We start from the raw sequence: 20,649 nt of genomic DNA, 5'->3' as shown, positions 1-20,649 counted from the left end.
AGATGGAATATTGGAGTCTATATTGTTGGATAGATATTTGTATTGGTGGGTAGTTGTTCGAGACAAAAGAGGGGCTTTGGAGCCATATATGTGATTGAGAACAAAAGGAACAATGTATAGTAACCGACTTAAGCTGGCATCTTCTTGTTTGGCTTAGGGTCTGTTCCATTTAGTTTGGTATTATAGACCACAAATGTTCAGTCGTTGACCCAAAAACTCTGGCGGGATAATCTACTGTATTGAATATAGAAATCCTCTAAGACTATAAGTAAACCCCATTTTCTAAGGTACTTTATTGGAGTGTGGTTGTGTAAGCAATTACTTGGCAGTTTAAAGAGCAACAATCAGCTGGTGAGGCTTTTTTGCCTTGTCCGAAATTGCTGCCAAGATCTTAGCTGCAATTATTAAAATTTACTTCACAGATTGCTTCTCCCAACTCACTATAGTAACTACATTAATTAAAAGATTTAATTTGAGGGAAAATATTCACTGCATCTAACCCACTTTGAATTTCTCATTCCAAGTAAAAATATTCCATTAGTTTTGTACTTAAATGTGTAATTAAAAGTTGGGAAAAAGAAAGATACCCCCTTGTGTGTGTCTACCTACCCCTAGATACAAGAGGCGGGAAGGACTACACTGCCCCCATCCCTTGCGCTGAAGATGTTTCCATGCTACCTCCCATTGGTTTGTGCAATGGCTTAGTGGCCACACAAGCGGTTAACATTTTCTTGCCTAATCTTGTTGTAATCAACCTTGGTTACAATAAGATTTATCTTACATTAAAACATCATGCACTATTATGTCAAAATTATGTTAGTAAATTAAAAGTGGCACATCCTATATTATTAACAAAAGATTCATTTATCACAAAGGTCACGATTGACTACTTCGCTATTGCGGAGGTTGTTAAAATGAAAAGTAAAATGGATAGCTAGGGTTACCTTAATGTAGCTTTCTTTGCAGCGGAATAGATCTAATTTTCATGCATGTTGCTTCCCAAGAACGGTCAACGAAGACGATCTCACTAGGAAAAATTTCACCCTCCAAATCCAAGGATAGCAATAGAGATTCTCAGAGACACATCCTCTCAATTGGGAGAGACAAAAGAGAATAGGGGGGGGGGGGGAGAGAGAGAGCATGACCCAATTTCAATTAACATCTCATATTCACCACATAGGGCGGAACTACTCAATTGTCCATTTTAGTTTCTCTACCATATGTGTCACATCATACAGGAAATGGGGCATACGACCCAACGAGATAGTACAAAAGTTGGAGTGCTATATCAAGCTTCCATCTAACCAACATATCACTTCACTCATAAGCAATTTGGGGTACCCTAAACAATCCAATTACTCCGGATCCAGCACTCTTGATCCCTCACGATGAGCAGTGCTGACCCCTAAACATATGATGTGCTTATGACTACATCGTAACACACATATGACAAGTCGCCTGGGCAATAAGCCACAAAACAAGGGTATAATTCTGCATAGTTTTTCTCTGAGCCCACATATCAATGTGATTAGACTCAACCACTTCTCCAATCATTTCCCGTTGGACCGCATTATCCATGATCCTAGGGAGCACGTTAAAGTAGCGTCATTGGGCATCCTCTTTATGAAATGATCTTAGGTAGAGGGAATCTATAGGATCACCTCAGTTTGATCCAAGTGGCTCACACAGTGACAAAGAAGGAATCCATTCGGTTACTCTGACAAACGGTCATAATAAAGTACATATAGTATGATATATATACTATGAAGTTTCTTCCACTAAGTTTGGGATGTCATTTATAGGATAAAAGATTAAAAAAAAAAAGCATCATAAGAGTATGGGTTCAATGGCATTGTCAAGCATCTAACCTGAATAATTCAGCCCAATCGTCCCCACGGTTCCCACTTGAAATCTCACATTCGGCTATAAGTAGACTATACTGAGATGTGAGATCTATTTGTTTGACTATAGACGGGTCTCATCCTAGCTCTAGTTAAGGCACCAATAAGCTTAAATTTTGTATGTTTGTCTCGCTGTCTATCTCTAAGGGCCAAGGTGAATCACCCATGTGATTGGTTGATTTAAGTCTGGTGACATATTTACAAAATAAAATGTATACATAAGTAAATCACCCAAAAGAAATATATGTCTCATATATAAGTTAATGAGTGATAATACTAATTTTTGTAGAAATGTCCGAACTCAAACACAAATCATTTACATCAAAGTCCCAGATTTCTCATGAGTGGGAAAAATGTCTTGAGCAATAGGCTTGGTACTCGTGGACAAATGTTGCAAAACAACTTCCACTTGCACAACCATGTCTTGAATGTAGTGATATCTTATGTCTATATGCTTTGCTTCCCCAAACTTGGGGTCCTTAGTAAATGCCAAAGCTGTCATATTATCACAGTGTACTAGCATTGCATGTCCTAAATGAGTGATGACTCCAAGGCTTTGTAGGAACCTCCTCAGCCAAATGACCTTCTGAACGTCCACTGAGCACTTGATGTACTTAGACTCCATTGTGCATACAATGATACAAGTCCACTTCTTGTTACTCTAAGATACAACCTTGCCTTCTAAGGTAAATGTATATCCTGAAGTAGATTTGCATTCATCTCTGTCACTAGACCAATCAACATCACTATAGCTTCTCAATCTAAAATTTAAACCACTATTGGTGAGGATGAGATAAATAGTCCCACGAAGGTATTAAAAGAGTATTATTTTCATTGCCTGCCAATAACCTGTCCTGGGTTACTCTGGTAATAACTAACCATGTCAACTACGAAGTATATGCCTAGATGCGTGTGTAGATACCACATTTTGTCACCCCTGAAAGGGCTATGCAATTAAGAGATGGGGAACCCCTGAGATGCAGATTTTCATGTAATTATGGTTGAGGCTACATCCTAACCCTAGGCAGTATACTCTTGCTAAATGAGCAAAAAAGTTTTCAAAACAAATGGTTAATGTATTTGACATATAAAATTAACCAAGACTACCTAAGATATCATAGATCGGTCCTAAATTAAGTCACAAATCCAATTGGACCACACTCCTTGAGTCAACTTGAGCCAAAGTTGTACTAATTCAAAGTCAACAATCGATGCAATTTGGTCGACACTATTTGCACACTGGCCGACGTCAGCTAATTACCAACTATGTTGGCCGAAGTGTAAATTCTGTCGGGTCCAATAATTTTATAAGGATTCTATCAATCTTTGGCTAAATAATGACCCATTCTCATACCTTGACACCAGGGATGTACCTAAACTCAATCTAAAACATGTATGACATCTAGAGAACTGTAGAAAACACATGTGACAAATGTGTTAATTGCTCACACCTTGTGGAATTTACACTTACCATAAATAAACCAAATCTCTCTCTCAGCATGGAAGGAGATTATACCTTCCTTGGTAACCAAGGAGCCTCTCAACTATAAAAATATGACCCCTCCCATATTTTGGAGATCCCACATTCTATCCACACACCAGTTTGAGCTTGCACATACCACACCTAAGCATATACCCTTGCAGCCAAAGAACCCTCTTCACAAAAATTGTATTGGAGTAAGTATTCTCCCTTTCCTTTTTACAAATCTTCATTATGAGTTTTGCATCCATAGTTATTGCACTTTTACTGAGCACTGCTCACTATTGTCCCCAGTATGGTAGCAATGAAATGCAATCAGTTACATTATCTTCCCCTTTTTTTTTTTTTTTTTAACAGAACTTCCTTCTTTAATGTTTTATATTAGGTTGTAATATAGCTATTATACAAATAATTTTTCAATTTTATTTACTATTTATTTTATATTTTCTCCTTTGCTGGCCGAAATAAAAATTGAGATTTCCCTTCAATGGAATTTCGATTGCAGGCCTGCTAAAGGTGTATTTCCTTCTCTCTCTCTCTCTCTCTCTCTCTTTTTTTTTTTTTTTTTTTTTTTTTTTTTTTAAGTCTATTTCAAATTGTACATCAACTCAATATCTTATATCTAAACTAATTTTATTGGATTTTTGCAATTTTATTTCAATTTTCTACCAACGGATTTGTCACTGTTTCACTTCTTTTCCAATGCACTTTTATGTTACATCTTATTTTCATTCAATATGTTGAATACGTAATTAGTCTCATTTGTATACAATGACCCCTAACCACATGTTCAATTTCACATATGCGATGCTCTATAAGATGAATGCTAGGGCTAGCTTCGTCGTTATTTTACATTATCAACATGCTTGCTTTACTTTCCATATACTAACCATGCAAATTAGCTGGATGTAAGTATGTGGATTTGAACCTTTACTTTTTTCGTCCATATTTTCTTTTATTGTGTCTATGATTATGTTGTTTGTACATGTTTAAAACTTAGACGACCCATCTAATATTTGTGTTTATAACTAAGGTAAGAGTCCGATTTTCACCAGGTGGACTAAGGTGCCTAACCCATTCCTCGAAAACCGCAACCTGACACGAATCCTAACCCTTGGTTAGACAGTTCGGATGGAGTTGTTTATAAAATTAAATTTCATTTAACAATGAGTCCTAGACCCTAATCTAGATGGAAACTCTTGTTCAAATGGAGGGACCAATGGTCTCCCAAGACCCCATGATCTTCACAGTGGTGACTCCACTGGGGATTGAACTTGTCAAACTTCATACCAATATTATTAGGGCATGCATGAGTGCATTTTTTGCAAATTAATTGTTTGAGCCTTCTATGCAAAGAACATGTTTGCTAGGGTTTTTTTTTTTGTAACTAACAAACATCATGCATTACACTTTCACACACTTGCTTGCACTATGCATGGCTGCCCATAGGACCTAAATGAAGGTTCGTGGGGCCTCCACGGTGAACACACAACCCTCCATTCCAATTGCTTCAGCTATATCAGAAGGACACGTCAACATACCATTTGAACACCGACTATAAAGGCTGGGTGTGAGGTATATCCGATGCTCCTTGCTATAGTAAGGGAAGCTCATGACCTATTGAAGATCAATTGCATGCATTCATTCCAAATGCAGATTTGGAATGAATAACTTCCCCATCCAAGAGACTTGGTATGGTTTGTGCTGTGTGAACCTTGTTTGTGCGTCATCATTCTTTATGCTACAAGGCATAACATCGAAGGCTTAGACTAGTCCGATCAAAATCTAACAAGGGTACACCTTCTTCTGGCGACACCATTCTCATTCCATGGATCAACCCCGCCTGGGTTAGACAAGGATCTAGACTGGTCAGGAATCAATATTCAAATCCCTTACCTAAGTCATCACCAAATTCACCCATGAGTATCACCGAGGGAGCTTCCGAAAATAGTCAGCTTTAATCTGAGATGGCCAACCATAAGAAGATTATTGGAGATCTAGTCGCTGTATTTAGAAACCAACAATCCCACGTGGTTTGGGGATAATGCTCATCCTAAATGACAAGAGTCAATGAACCAAATTGAGGGAGACCTGGACATGATACATTTGTCAAGACTAAATCACCACCCAATCCTGTGGATGAAACGGTCAAAGAGAGAGCACTCCGAGAAAAAGTGAAATGACTTGAAAAAGGCATTAGAGGCATCAAGGCCTTTGATGAACAAATTGCTAACAACGAAGGATCTACCTTCTTCCCAAACGTTAGCCTATCCCGTAATTCAAATGGAAATCCGAAAAATTCACCAGCACAGGAGACACCAAGGCTCATCTGAAGGCCTTCATTGGCCAACTCAATGTTCAACAGTTTTTTAACGAGCAACTTGGTCAAGCTTTTCAATTCTCCTTAGCGGGACCACCCTACGTTGGCTTATGTCCCTTGATATAGCACTTACACCACACATAAGACGGTATCAAAAGGGCATTTAAGAACAAGTACTCTTACAACATTGAAATGGAAATGACCAGAAGAGATATGGAAACAAGAAGACAAATTCCCAACGAGGGCTTTACCGCTTTTTTAGGCTAAGGCTGCTCTAATTTGGGATCATACATCGAAGAAAGTACAAGTCCAAATGGTGGTCAAGAGCCTCTATGGAGATTACAAGAACTACATGTTTGCACAATCGTTCCTTACTTTTGTGGCATTAGTCGAAGTTGGATTTCTAGTAGAGGAGGTCATATTGAGGGAAACTTACCCATTGTCACAAGATATGGATACCAACCAAACAACGATAAGAAATCATTTCAACCCAAGGCCACAAACAAGGTGAGAGAAGTCAATGTGGTTGTTCCCAATCAAATCAGATTTGCACCCTTCATCCTGGAAGGGAACACTTCTAACAAGCTCAAGAGACAATTCACTGATTTGGGTGTGCCACTATCAGCATTGTACCAAAAACTCCAAGCTAATGACTTACTAACCAAACTCCCATTGCAACCATTACCAGATTCACTTCCTAAATAGTACAAGGAAAAACTATCATGCGACTATGGACAAAAGGGGCATTCAACTAATAGTTGCTACATACTTCGACATGCCATCCAAGATCTATTAGATAAGGGAGAATTTACAGTTCGTACCAAGTCACAACCTAATGTGGTGACGAACCCGGTTCCAACACATGGTGGGAATTCTAACTCAATAAATTGTCTCAAAGATGAAAAGGAGAATGATAACAAATATGAAATCACCATCACCCCCATTGAAGGACAAAGTGACCCACCACTTGCGGAATGAACCAAGGAAATACCCTTGACCGTTGCTGCCCTTGCAATAGGAGAACTCCTATCTGAGGACGTATGCATAGTGAACATCGGTACTGACACTGAAGAGTACGATTAAGTCCCCACTAATGACAAAAGTACTCCCAATCAGAAAGAGGAGGATAATACCAAAGATTTTGAGAATACCCTCTTTGACATGGCAGAGTTCAAAATTGTGTTATACAAGATTGATGCATTCTACAATACTTGCAACATATAAGAGCTCATCGTACTGGGTAAGGAAAGGAATGCATTGCAGGTTGAAAACCAATTCCTCAAGAACAAAATCCACATGATCATTTACAATTGTGAGAACTAGAAGGACACTTGCCTTCTCCATGTCAAAAAGATCCATGAACAAGTGACCACCATTCATTATTAAGTCAATACTCTTCGTACGGTATTTGGTGACCTGGACATATCCATGGACCAAAACTTCATATAACGAGATGATCTTCCTCCGATAATACATAAGGAGCCAATCCTAAAGGCATTACAACAGTTGGAATGAATGACCTTACTAGCTTCAACCTTGGTCGTAGATGTCAGAATAGGAAGGCACATCCCAAGAGCTAAACCTCCAGGAGAGCCTAACATCAGTTTAATCTACATCGACAATGATTTGGAGATAGATGAACTCATTTCAGGATTCAATATAGATTTAGTATTCAATTCTACCATGAAGTGCAATCACATCAAAACCAGGAGCTATAAGGCGTTTAACCTGCCAAAATTAAATGTGGCCAACTCAGGTGAGCTAGCTAGGTAAAAACATAAAGAAGCCAATTCAATAAATCATCTAGAACTAAAAAATGAAGTACTTAAGCAATTGAAGAAGACCCAAACAAGATTTTCTACTTGGGTACTTCTAATGGCTTGACTGGAGCACCGTAAGTGTTAAAGGCCTTGAATAAGGTCCGCATGCCGATTGAGATCGACCCTCTTCAACTACTTGAGATTGTAGGGGCTATCTACGCATCTACCTCTTTAATCTATAATGAAAAAGACCTACTGGTTGGAGGTGCAAGTCACACCAAGGTCTTACACATCATTATTGATTGCAGTGGGATGAGGGTTCCCTATGTCCTCATCGACAATGGCTCAAAACTGAACGTTTGTCCACTTAAGACCCTTAAACAATTAGGGCTAACTGTGGCTGATCTTAAACCCTCCATGCAAGGTATTAAAGCACTTGACAACACTAGGAAGGACATTCTTAGACTCCTATCCATTGACATAGTGGTAGGACTGGAAAAATTTCAAGTCGAGTTCCAAGCAATTGATATACCATCTATCTTCAATATGCTGCTTGGAAGACCATGGCTCCATGCCATCGGTGTTGTACCTTCTTCCCTACACCAAAGACTCAAGTTTCTCTAGGAAGGCAACATTGTCACTATCATGGATGATCCCAACTTTGTAAACAATCTTGTAAACATTGAGAAGGGAGAACCGGTCTCGTCTTCTATCACTTCTAACTACCAGCTTGGTGGATTTGACTTCACACCCGTATTGGATCCATACCTCAACAATTCACCAAAGGAGACATTCCTTTATTGTGCAAACTAGTGAAAATCTAGATATCACCAACATGTTCAAAAGGCTGGGATACTACCCTGACATGGGCTTAGGAAAACTCCATCAAGGATGAGCAACTTGGCTCGAGCTGCCAACTAATGAGAATTATCGTAGTCTGGGATACAACCCTAATAAGGAGACGTATCACAAGAAGGTAAATTCCACTACTCTCAATGGACATTTTATCAAAAAAGGAGACAATTCCACGTGGATTTAATGAACATTGGTTTGATTATACCTCCAAAAGATAAACGCTAGGATTTGAAATGTTTTTTACAAATGATTTCAATTGGTTGGAGCTCACATCACCTAAAGAAGGAACGAGTTCCAAAGACACCTAGCATGGTAATGAATTGGATCTCTAAATGAGAGACATATTCAACAAATCCATAGCCATGATAAGAGAAGAAATAAAGGAGGCTCAAAATCCTTAAGATCTGATCTATTCAACTGAAGGGATGATCCCAAACTAGAGCACAAAGATGAAGTACAACTTCATTAAAGGAGTAGACAAGAGTGTTTTGCAGAGCCGAAGTCCGAGTTCGAGTCCGAGTCCAAGTCTGAGGCTGAATCAATTTCATCTTCTACATTTTTTTGGGTTAAGTTACCATAACACCTTAAATTAGAAGCAACTGAATGTCTCAGTGCCTGAACCTGGCTGACACTAAAGGTAGTTAGTTGGTTGTTCCATTATGGGCTAGTGCATGATGCACAGAAAGGGCAGTAATGTTGACATTTTCCTCAAGCCAAGTAAGGTAAGGAAGCAGTTAAAAAGGTGTGGATAGTGTCCCACATCCAGTGGGTTGAAGGGCTCAGTGGTTTGGGCTGTTGGTGGACATAAATGAAGGTCATCAGTAGGTTTTCCACCTGACCACCGGCCAGCTAGTGAAGCCTGACAGCAGTAACATTTGGAATCTTTATTTATGGGGCCTACACCTCTACACTTCAGACTACCATATTCACCTTAATTATAGGGGCCTATGACTGATCATTTACCCCCTTAGAGGTTTCCAGAAGATGGGAACTACCAGAAGATATAACAGATTAACCCAGTTCCTTTAATTTAAATCCAAAACCAAACAGGCCCTAAGGGATTTTTTATAAATAGGAACCCACCGCCCCGCTCCCCCCTCCCTCTCATTCAACCCTACATAATTTTTGGGTTGAGAAGAAGAAAGGGAGGAGGAGAAGAAAAGAAGGAGAAGAAGAAAGGGAGATGTAGACACCCAATTTTGTCACGCTGCTCTGACTATGATGAAATGTTGATATTGGACGTGACTTCCGGCTTCCAATCAATAGAGATGATGATGGAAACATTTCCCTACCCAAAACCCTAAAAACCCCCACGTGGGAGAGAAGAGGTCAAATTTTGACTTTTTGTATATAAAAAAATCTGGTCAAGATGACTGCATAGATGGATAGTGCTTGGAAATATGGTTCCATCGATATATGGCACGTCAAAATTGGACCGACGGATCTCCCGCGATCATCCCTAGAAAATTATACTTCCTTGTACGTATGCCGTGCACATTGACAGTCCCGCTAGAAACCTGAAAAAATCCACTACCTACCCCAAACACCCTATAATTCATCCTCTATCCACCCAGATAACCCAAAAACACTCCCCAACCTAAAACCTTAGAAACCCTCGTGTGAGAGAGAAGATGGTCCAATTTGACTTTCTATGTACGAAGGAATCCAATCAAGATGATCGTACATACGGATAGTGCCCAAAATTATGATTTTGATGATATATGGCATGTCAAAATCGGATTGACAGATCTCCCACGATCATCACCAAAAAAATCCATAAATCATGCGTGCTACGCGCGTTGGCCAGAAGGCCAGCCCACACGCGTGCTTAGGCAGTAGCACATGGTGCCATACGCCATGTGCCCTACTAGCCTTGCCCAGTAGACTAGGACCCCACAGGCAAAGGTCCGTGCCCCTGTGTGCACAGGCCCATGCCCCAGCTTGCATAGGCCCGCACCCCCGGTTGCACAGACCTGCACCCTCGTGGGCACAGGCTCGTGCCCACTAGTCGGCCAGTCCGAGAGCATGTGCACTGGCCAACAGGCCAGCCCACACACATGCATGTTGGCCAACAGGCCAGCTCGCACACATGCGCGCTGGCTACTGCCAAGCTTGCCTATCTGTTGCCTATGCCCGTGCCCCCTTTGCCAGTTGCTGCCGATGCCATGGTGCCGCACCATGCGCCGCACACCCACATGCCATTACCCGAGCGTCATGGGCCACACACCCATGACATTGCCCACATTGTCTGCCCTCCTATACTAACCATGCCCTGTGCACTTCGGCCTAATCTTACGCGCCACCGACAATGGCCGAGGTTGGTTTTCCGCTTGAAACCAAAAAACCCCTTTTTTGCTAATGATTCTCTCTAAAAAAAAACCCCTTTTATCCATTGGATAAAAGCTCTCTTTCAGCCATTTTGATCCAAGACCCCCTTTTACCCATTAGGTAAAAGCCCTCTTCACCCACTTTAGGAAAAAAACCCCCTTTCGTCCGTTGGATAAAGATGTTCCCTATTTCCCATTGGCTGAAAAATCCTATAAATACCCACCTTCCTTTGGATTTTACACACCAAACAACCCCACCTCACTCCATAATAGTGAAGCTCTGCCCTCTCTCCTCCCCTCCCCCTCTTAAGTTTCTTTGGGTCTTCGGAGCAATCTTCGTCAAGATCTGAAATCTTGTTTGAATCTTCGAAGTGTTCTTCGGGACTTTGAAGATCTTCAATCCAAGTTCTTAGTCCAATCCAATTTTTTCCAAAAGTAGTGTGTTCTTCAACCCCCTCCTTTGAGTTTTCTTGAGTTTTACTAGAAATAGAAACCCCCTTTGAGGTTCTTCGGGTCTACGAAGAGATCTTTGTCAAGATCTGGAACTTTGTTCGGATCTTCAAAGTGTTCTTTGGGACATTGGAGATCTTTAGTCCATTTTAGGTTAATCCATTTCTTTCCAAAAATAGCCATTTCTAGCAGAAGCCCTGTCCGACTACCTTTGAAATCTTTCTAGAAATAGCCATTCCCAGCAGAAGCTCTGTCGAAGTGCCACCTCAGCCTAGTGCTCCCCTAGCCTATCCCTAATAGAAGCTCTATCGGAGTGCCACCTCAGCCTAGACCTCCTCTAGCCTACCCCCAGCGGAAGCTCTACCGAAGAACCACCTCATCTTAAATCCGAAAATAACCTTCCTTAACCAAAGCTCTGTCCGAATCCAAATATGAAAGTAGCCATTCCTAGCCGGAACCCCGTCCGCATACCATCACAATCAACATCTCTCAAGAAAGAAAGTTAGAGGTCAAGACCATCTTCTCTTGAGCCAGGAGAATCCAAAAGACAGTCCAAGCCGATACTAATCAGGGGCCTAACCCTCTTGACCTGAAACAAGTACAGTTTCTCAACCCAATTATGATCATGTACACATTATGTAGACCTTGTTTTAGTGTATATAGTAGTTTGAATTCGATCAATGCATATGTGTGATAACTTAGCCATGCGTGTGGAATAGTAATAATTATGGAGAATGTTCATTCTTAAGCATCTAGTAGGAAGACCAGTCGAACTAGGTAGATTGGGTGCCAAACACCTTCCCAATTTGACAACCTGACACTTACCCTAAATATCTGGACCAGACCAAATTTTGGACCATTTTCTCATGAATTGGGCCCACCCCAGGGTCCTAGGCTCATAATCCTAGGTGGTGACTCCAAACCCCTATTTGTATGATCCTAACCCCCATATTGGAGCATCATCAAATCCCCATCTCGAATGATGAATTTCACATTCTTACAAAATAGGCTTCCACATATCACAGAGCAGCAATACGGTGGTGCGAGGCCTACGGGGTAAGCACACACGACGACACTTATCTCTCCTCCTTAAGAAAAATGTCCAGATACATGACTTAGGGGCAATCCGGTCAGAGTCACGTAAAGTCCCGAGAAGTCTCGAGAAAATCAGGAGGAAGGACACCTAGTGGGAAAAAAAACAAGGAAAGCATGACTTTATTACATGAAATATTTTATGGGAATATTCTTGTTTGAAATTTAAAATGTAACCGTAAGCGTACGGATCAGTGTAGTTACGGGTCGAACACAGGGAGAGCAGCCACTTTATTTTTTTATTTCTTTTAATAATGCGAAAGTGAACAGATTAATGGTTGTGATCTAATTCTAATTACCGTCCTAAACATATGTATCTAAAATAACGTCCTAACCATTCGTCATCTAAGAATTTAAAGACGCAAGCCACACAATTAAAATTAAATAATTAAATAACTGAAAATAAACAATCCACGCAATTAAAAATAAATAAATAAATAAATAAAGAAAAAATGCTGAAATAAAAATAAAGTAAAAGAAAGAGGATAAAGCTAGAGAGAGACTCACAAGTAGGTTTCTCTACTTAGCCCGAGGGATGCATCATAATATGAGCTTCCCTACTTGACCAGAGAGTCACTCTTACAAGGGTTACTCTACTTGGCTTTAGGGAAAGGGAGACAATTAAAATAAAAGCAATAAATTGATGGTTCTATGGCTAGGAGGGGCAAAGCCATCACATACACTAGCCATGAACCTTGGGGGAAAGGAATAGCAATAATGTAACGACTGAAAATAAAAATCCTAAATTAAGAAAGAAAGGGTAGTCAGAAGAGGGAATGAGAGAGGGGAGAGAAAACTACTGAAGGAGCCTACTTACTTGAATCAATGCTTGAACTTGAAAAAAAATTGCTCCACGGCTCGTGATCTTGTCACCTAGATCTAAGCCTAGAACTATAACTTAAAAAACTACAACTCAATTGCATAAATCATAAACATAAAAAGAACTGAATAAAAATAAAAGAGTGCTTGCATTAATTGAAATAAAAAAAACTATTACAAAAGTGATTAAAGCAAAAATAGAGAAGAACTAAAACTAAAGAGTGAGAGAGGGAGAGAGAGAGCAACTAAAAAAAACTAGAAGAAGAATGAATTTTTTTCCCTCCTCTTACATGAGTTGTATTTATAGGGAATGGGGAGGTAGGGTAACAAATTTCTCTTTCCTAAAAGAGAGAAACCCACAATTGATTGTGAGATCTTTTGAGTCCAAAAGTGCTAAGGTGGAGGAGAGAGAAGAGAGAAATAAATTTCCTATAATTTTTTTTTGCTTATTTTCTTTCCTTTTTTTTTCCTAATTTATTTTTCTTCTTTTTCTCTCTCCTAGGGACGATTTTCTTCTTCTTTGTGTGATTTGGACAATATTTTGGTGATGATGTGGAGGAGAGAGAAGATTTGGACAATCTTTGGTTCTCCCTTTTTTTTCTTCTCTTCTTGCTTCCATGATTTTCCTTTCCTTTTTTTATTTTTTTCTTCTTGCTTCCACGATTTTCCTTGCTTCTAATTTGATCTTGCTTCCACGATTTTCCTTCCACGATTTTCCTTTCCTTTTTTTATTTTTTTCTTCTTGCTTCCACGATTTTCCTTGCTTCTAATTTGATGTGGAAATCCCCTCCATGCCCTTAGTGCTTTAAGTGAGTGAAAAGCAGGAAATCTTCAACAAAATCTTCTAAAAAAAACAACCATAAGATTTGAACTTGAGACCTCTTGGTGAGCAAGAGAATTTTGTACACCATAGCTCACCAACTACTCTAGGTAGTTGTTGTTACCAAAAACGAATCTTCAATCAATTAAAGATGTAGTCCATCGATCCTTGTTGGTATTTGGAGTATTCCTTGTACCTCTGGGACAATTGCAAACGGGCTGGTTCTGCATCTCGGTTCAGTTCTGATCCATTATTCTTTTTCTGACCCGAAAAAGAATAATCATTTGTACGGGTGACCAAACGAATGTGTACTTTTAATTGAACACGTCCATCTTGCTCAGAATCTCGTCCTCTTCGCAACCATGGAAAGAAATAAGACCTCTTTACGTGTAAAATTGAAGATATAGCGCCCGATAATCCTTAAGGCCTTGAAAATATAAAACCTGCAAAAAGAGAGTAAAACCCAAGGTAGCTCCATTCTAAATATGTAAAATGCATGTTTTACTACCCTAGATTTCACACATAAATGTGCTCATCAGAATTCCCCCACACTTAGACTTTGCTAGTCCTCGAGCAAAACAAAAAGAAAAAGAATAAAAACAAAAAAAAAAACTAACTCACTTTCGTAGGATTCACGGTTGCACTTAGCATGTGCAACAAGCCTTTAAACCCCTAGGTCACCCCTAGTGGACGAGTTGTGTCTCGTGGGTGTTTGCAGTGAATATACACCCAAAATTCAGAATAAACAAATCCCAACTTTGGCTAAAGGTAAGGCTCATACCGATCCGGAGCAAAGATAATTTCTCTTACAAGGGACCCCCACACTTGAACTTTTATTACCCTTTATCAATTCCAGGCACTAGCATATTTCTTAATTTGGAACTCACCTCGTCTCTTCCAAAACATCCTTATCTTAAGGCAAAACCACTTGTGAAGAAATAGGGAACCAATGACTAAGGCGTTGGAGTGTTTTTGACCAAACATGTTACCAAGCAATAATGGCATTTGCACATTTTTTTTCTCTTTTTTTTTTGAATAATAAACTCTATTCTACTCCACTACTTTTGGCCTGAATGACATGGTGGAGCAAACACCAGACACCCAAGTTACTATGTAGCTTCGCTTTTTGCATATGTCCACAAAGGCAGTGATGCTAGAGTTACTTCAGAAGTTTCCTCCCAAGGAATTTCGATCAAGACACCACGCTTCCTGAGGCGCAATGCCCTGTCTAGTTCCAAAGGAATCAACTCTTATTCTTCTTTATACCACATTTCTCATTTCATTTAAAATTGTGCATTTATCAACCCATGCCAAATTAAAAAGAAGGTCTCAACTCCAAATCAAAAGTACAAGGAACCCACAGACTTACATATGGTCCATCACCATAAAACAGGGGTATCTTATTTTTCAAAAGAAAGTCCCATCTCAAGACACATGCTTGTTTCTTTCTTCTCAACAGGGTTTTTATACGTTCAAAATGGGTACCTTAGTCAAAACTTTTATTTTCATACATCAAGCAACCGAATGGTATGATCATTAGCCAAAAGCCAAAGTAGGACTTCATCCTTAGCAAGCTCAAAAATAAAAAGAAAAACAAACAAAACAAAGTGAAAAAAAAAACAAAAACTGGTTTCCCTCCCCCACACTTAAGTCATGCAATGTCCTCAATGCATGGAAAGAATTAAAAGCAAAGACAATGCAAGGGGGTCATACCTGATTAAAAGTTAGTCATCAGTGTAAAGAGGTTCATGGAGATCCATGACCTCTTCACTACTAGTAGTAGGAAACTCGAGGAACGGTTTCAAACGCTGACCATTAACCTTCGAAATTACCCCTGTTCCTGGATTCAAAACCTCCACAGCCCCATGAGGATATACATTATGAACAATAAATGGGCCATCCCATCGGGATCTAAGTTTACCAGGAAAAAGATGCAATCGAGAGTTGTACAATAAGACCTTATCACCAATTGTAAAGGATTTACGCAGAATGTGTTTATCATGGAAAGCTTTGGTCTTTTCCTTGTAAATCTTAGAACTTTCATAGTCATCATACCTAAGTTCCTCCAACTCAGATAGTTGGAGCCTACGATGAATTCCCGCATCAGACAAATCAAAGTTAAGCTTCTTAATGGCCCAAAAGGCCTTATGCTCCAACTCAACTGGTAAGTGACAAGCTTTTCCATACATCAAACGGTAGGGAGACTGACCAAGGTCAGTCTTGAATGCAGTCCGATGGGCCCACAAGACATCAATGAGCCTAAGGGACCAATCCTTACGGTTGGGATTAACAGTTTTCTCCAAGATTTGTTTGATCTGCCTATTAGACACCTCCACTTGGCCACTAGTTTGGGGGTGATAAGGGGTAGATAACTTATGAGTGACCCCATACTTTTTCATTAGGGCCTCAAAAGGCCGATTACAAAAATGAGTACCCCTATCACTAATTATTGCACGTGGTGCACCAAAGCGGGAAAAAATGTTCTCTTTGAGAAACTGGACCACCACTTTGTGGTCATTAGATTTACAAGGTATGGCCTCTATCCATTTAGAAACATAATCAACGGCCAAAAGTATGTACAAATTCCCAAAGGAATTAGGGAATGGTCCCATAAAATCGATGCCCCATACATCAAAGATCTCAACTACCAAAATAGGGTTGAGGGGCATCATGTTCCTTTTATTGATACGGCCAAAAGACTGGCAGGCAGGGCAAGCCTTGCAAAAATCAAAAGCATCTCTAAAAAGAGTGGGCCAATAAAATCCGCATTGGAGAACCTTTACGGCAGTCTTCTTAGGTCCAAAGTGTCCACCACAAGCATGATCATGACAAAAAGAGAGAATGGAATGTTGCTCATGATCAGGAACACATCGTCAGATAATTTGATCCGGACATATCTTAAACAAATAAGGATCATCCCAGAAAAAGTGCTTAACTTGGGAATGAAACCTATACTTATCTTGGGTGGACCAATGATCCGGAGTCACACCTGAAACTAAGAAGTTGACAATGTCAGCAAACCATGGTTCACTGGACATTGCAAATAATTGTTCATCTGGAAAGTTCTCATTGACTGGAGAATCAACAGTCAAGGAATTGGGAAGCCGGGATAAATGGTCTGCAACTAGGTTTTCAACTCCTTTCTTATCCCTAATTTCTAAATCAAACTCTTGCAAAAGTAAAACCCACCTAATGAGACGGGCTTTGGCATCCTTCTTCTGAACTAGGTATCTGAGGGCAAAATGATCAGTATACACCACCACATGTTAACCAACTAAGTAAGACCGATACTTTTCTAATGCAAACACAACAGATAAAAATTCTTTTTCAGTGGTTGTATAATTGAGTTGTGCATCATTTAAGGTCCTACTAGCATAGTAAATGACAGTGGGCAACTTATTAATCCTTTGACCTAAAACTGCTCCTATGGCAAAATCCGAAGCATCACACATCAGTTCAAAAGGTTCAGTCCAAACAGGTGGTTGAACAATGGGTGCATTGGTCAACTCCTTCTTAAGTTGCTTGAAGGATTCTAGGCACTCTTTGGAAAACTCAAAAGTCTGATCTTTGACAAGTAATGAGGTGAGAGGTCGGGCTAACTGACTAAAGTTCTTAATAAACCTTCTGTAGAAGCCTGCATGCCCTAGAAAGGACCGAACATCCTTAACAGATTGAGGAGGTGGTAAATTATCAATTAAATCCACTTTGGCTCTATCTACCTTAATTCCCTCCTTGGATATTACATGGCCTAAAACAATACCAGATTTAACCATAAAATGGCATTTCTCCCAATTCAAAACCAAATTCTTAGATATGCACCTTTTCAAAACTAGGGAAAGATGATGAAGACATTCAGAATAGGAATTCCCATGAATTGAAAAGTCATCCATAAATACTTCTAAGAATTTTTCGACCATGTCAGAAAAAATGCTCATCATGCATCGTTGGAACGTAGCAGGGGCATTGCAAAGCCCAAAGGGCATACGCCTGTAAGCAAATGTTCCATATGGGCATGTAAAAGTGGTCTTATGTTGGTCCTCTAAAGCAATTGGGATTTGGTTATAGCCAGAATATCCATCAAGAAAACAATAGTATTCATGTCCAGCTAACCTCTCTAACATCTGGTCAATGAATGGCAATGGGAAGTGGTCCTTCCAGGTTGCCGCATTTAACTTCCTGTAGTCAATGCACACACGCCATCCTGTTTGGACACGGGTAGGGATCAACTCATTATTGGCATTAGGAACTACAGTCACACCAGACTTCTTAGGCACTACGTGAACTGGGCTTACCCATTGGCTGTCAGAAATAGGATAAATTATTCCATGATCCAAGCACTTTAGGATCTCTTTCTTAATGGCTTCCATCATCACTGGGTTAGCTCTTCTTTGGGGTTCCGTGGATGGTTTGGAATCCTCCATAAGATGTATATGATGTTGCACAATGGAAGGGCTTATACCCTTGATATCAGCCATGGTCCAACCTAGGGCTTCCTTATTATCTTTTAACACTTTAAGTAACTCCTCTTCCTGGCTAGAAGTCAAATTTGAAGAAATTATTACAGGAAGAGTCTGGTCAGGCCCTAGGAAAGCATACCTCAAATTAGATGGCAACTCCTTAAGATCTAGCTTAGGGGGCTCAACTATGGAAGGTTTGGGAATGGAATTGGAAAAGGGTCCTAAGGGCTCCACGAGTGTGTGAAGACTCAAGACTTCAGAAAAGAAATTTTCACTATCATCATCCAACTCATCCATACACTCTTGGAATTCTGAATCAAAATCAATATCAAAGTTGGTAACTAAATCATCAGAAAAATCCAGAAAATCCTCAAGCATATTGATCTCTTCCTCCATATGTGGTTGCTTGCCAATCCTAAACATGTTAAACTCAACAGTTTGGTTACCAAAAGATAATCTTAGGAAACCATTCTGGCAATTGATTAATGCATTACTGGTAGCCAAGAATGGTCTTCCTAGAATTATTGGGATCTCATCCTTGGTTGAGAATGGCTTAGTATCTAACATAATGAAATCAACAGGGAAAATAAATTCCCCCACCTTTAGTAAGACATCCTCAACCATCCCTTTAGGAATCTTAACAGACCTATCTGCCAACTGAAGAGTAGTTCCAGTGGCTTTCAATTCTCCCAATGCTAGTTGCTTGTACACATGGTAAGGTAAAAGATTCACACTTGCGCCAAGGTCAAGTAAGGCATGCTCAATATAGGTGTTGCCTATGACACAAGATATGGTAGGGCTCCCTGGATCCTTATACTTGGCTGCTATAGGCTGAGTAATTATGGAACTAATGTTACCTGCCAAGAACGCCTTTTTGGGCACACTAGTGATACGTTTGTGAGTACACAAATCTTTCAGTACCTTTGCATAGGCGGGGATCTGGGATATGGCATCCAAAAGAGGGATGTTCACTTCTACCTTTTTGAAGACTTCTAAAATTTTATCCATGGAAGCAGTCTTCTTTTTGTTTACCAAGCGATTAGGAAATGGGACAGGATGAACATAAGGACTGTTAGGGATTTGCCCCTGTTCAGAAGAATCATTTTTGGTTTCCTCAACCAAATCATCTTTAGTTTCAGAAAAATCTTTAGGTTCATCAGACGAACCTGGAACAAGAGGCACACTTGTGTCCTCAACTGAAGAAGAGTTAACAGGAGTAATAGATGGGGAAGATTTAGGAACGCTCTGTAGGTACTCTCTACCACTCCTAAGGGCATAAACAACATTGCATTGGTTAGAGGGCCCTTGTTGAGTCTGACCTTGTACTATATTCAGTGGTGCATTAGTTGGTCCTTGTGAACTAACAGGCTGATGATGCCTAGGGTTAGGCTCTGGTTGACTGGGTAAAGTTCCCTTCTCCCTCTCACGCATAATTGAGACAACTTGAGTAAGTTCTCTCGTAAGATTTTGATGGCTTGTCATGAGGAGGGCCATATTTTTTTCCAAGTCACTTATTCTACTTGCCTCTCCAATGTTGGTAAACCCAGGGGGTTGCTGATAAGATGATAGAAGAGGGGCCCTAGGAAAACTCGCCTGAGGTCCTACATTTGACCTAGGAAAAGTATTTTGGGAAAAAGATTGTTGTGCAAAGGGAGGCCTTTGGGGTCCAGGTTGACCTTGATTATATAAATTGGAAGGTCCTGCTTGGTTACCTTGATTCCAAGAGAAATTTGGGTGATTTTTCCATCCTGGATTGTAGGTGTTACTATATGGATTATTCTGGTATAAGGCATTAACACTATCATTAGAAGTGCCCCCAGAGGTGTTGGGGCATTCTTCTATGACATGTCCAGGGGATTGGCACCAAGCACAAATCTTAACCAAATTGACTGATGATGGCTCTCTAGGAACAATAGCCTCAATCCTCTTGATTAGGCTATCCAAATGGGCTTCCTTGGCTACTATCCCATCCACAAAATATCATTTTCCTCCTATGGTTCTTTCACTCTCTTGGGTTGATTCCCACTCACGGGTTTTGTCAGCTAAGTCAAGTAAGAATTCCCATGCCTTTCCTTCATCTGTAAAGGATGTGAATCCCTCAGGGCACATAGACTCTATCATTTGTTTAGTTGGGTAATCAATACCCTCATAAATTATTTGACATAAATGCCATAGGTCTAGGCCATGGGGAGGGCATTCTTGGAGTAGATCCTTGAATCTCTCCATAAGTTTGGAAAATGACTCACTAGGCTTTTGCCTAAACTGAAGGATATCACTTCTAAGCTTATTGGTCTTGTGAGTTGGGAAAAACTTCTTAAGGAAGACAACTTTGAACTGTTCCCATGAGGTTATGGAATTTGTGGGTAAT

The 20,649-nt window shown here is 40.0% G+C and overlaps 1 non-coding gene across 1 annotated transcript; it reads left to right on the top strand.

Annotated features, from left to right (window-relative positions):
- The first annotated feature begins 20,460 nt into the window (after positions 1 to 20,460).
- Positions 20,461 to 20,567, top strand: LOC122069801. The gene has a single exon (XR_006137541.1). It is a non-coding gene; the product is annotated as a small nucleolar RNA R71 (small nucleolar RNA).
- Positions 20,568 to 20,649: the final 82 nt, after the last annotated feature.

The sequence above is a fragment of the Macadamia integrifolia genome, unplaced genomic scaffold (genome assembly GCF_013358625.1).
Source record: "Macadamia integrifolia cultivar HAES 741 unplaced genomic scaffold, SCU_Mint_v3 scaffold717, whole genome shotgun sequence".
Lineage (NCBI taxonomy): Eukaryota > Viridiplantae > Streptophyta > Magnoliopsida > Proteales > Proteaceae > Macadamia > Macadamia integrifolia.
The sequence above is the reverse complement of the archived record's forward strand: the minus strand, read 5'-3'. Positions and strand labels throughout refer to the sequence as shown.